A 1,488-nucleotide genomic window follows, 5' to 3' on the forward strand; every position below is an offset into this window, starting at 1 on the left:
ATATATATATATATGTATATATATATATATATATATATATATACTCACACACACATACACTGCTATATACATACATATATATACACGCACGCTTTCACTCGCGCATATCTTCGTTCATACCTTCATCGTTCATTGTTAATCGTGAATAATAAAACTGTTGTTTGGATCAATTCCAGCTGCAGGAATTTTGATTCCGGTTTCATCTTACCAAATACCTTTACCACCCGTCAAGATCTCTGTAGCTCCCTCCTACAAGTCAGCACCACCGCAGTCTCCAACTCACCCCACCGCCCACCATCACCCACCACCACTTCCACACCGCCCCTCCATCACCATCAGCACCGCACGCAACCATCAGAAATTTATATATATATATATATATACATATCTGTATTATATATATGTATATGTGTGTATTATCGTGATCATCCGGGCCTAGTCCGGCAACACGCCCTTTTATCTTTCCCCTTATCTTCATCTCTTTGTATACTTCTTCGCATATCCTCATCTCCCTTACCAACTCTCTGTATTTATATATGTGTGTGTGTGTGTGTGTGTGTATTACACACATGCATATATATATATATATATATATATATATATATATATATATATATATATATATATATACGTATATATACATATATGCATATACATATATGCATATGTATACACATATACATTTATATACACACATACACACACAAACACACCCACATGCCCACACGCATACATTTATGTATACGTACATACACATGTATATATATGAAAGCACCGGTTTATCTGACATTACTTGTCACTCCCGCAGAGTAAGTATATACCAAGTTTGTATTGATGACTAATAACAAAAGTGTGAGCTGGCAGATGTCCGAGTTATAAATAAAGAACCGGACAATCGGATTCAGGTGTTCTCATCCGGTCATTGACCGTATTATTATCATGTCATTGCATGACATGGCCTTTATAATGCTCAGTCCAGCCAGTGGCGGGAGTTCGTTATAAGAACGATCTTTGTCGAGCTTTTATGGAAGTAAAAAAACAATGGCAGACAAACCAAAATCGGTTTAATGAGTGCGTTTTACGTAGAATACAAATAAACAAAGAGAATTATGTTGGAGAATTAATTTTTACAGCTGTTTTAGGTGAACACAAATTATTCCATGCACCTACGATATTATGAGACTTTATTACAAAATATACACTGTTACAGTATCAATCGTACCTGACCCGAAACAGCTGTTAAGTTAAGATCATTATGCAATTATTTTGTATATTTGTATTTCTTATAAATACACTTATTGCACTTTTGTTTAACTGCTCCTTTTAACTTCTTTCTCTCTCTGTCTCTCTATCTCTTATTATCTATCTTCTCTCCCTCTCTCTTCCTCCTCACTCTCTCCTTCTTTCTGTCTCTATAGATATGTTTGTGTATATACATGTGTATATATATGTGGATATGCATGTATGTATATATATATATATATATAT

This window comes from Octopus bimaculoides, chromosome 4 (assembly GCF_001194135.2).
Source record: "Octopus bimaculoides isolate UCB-OBI-ISO-001 chromosome 4, ASM119413v2, whole genome shotgun sequence".
Classification (NCBI taxonomy): domain Eukaryota; kingdom Metazoa; phylum Mollusca; class Cephalopoda; order Octopoda; family Octopodidae; genus Octopus; species Octopus bimaculoides.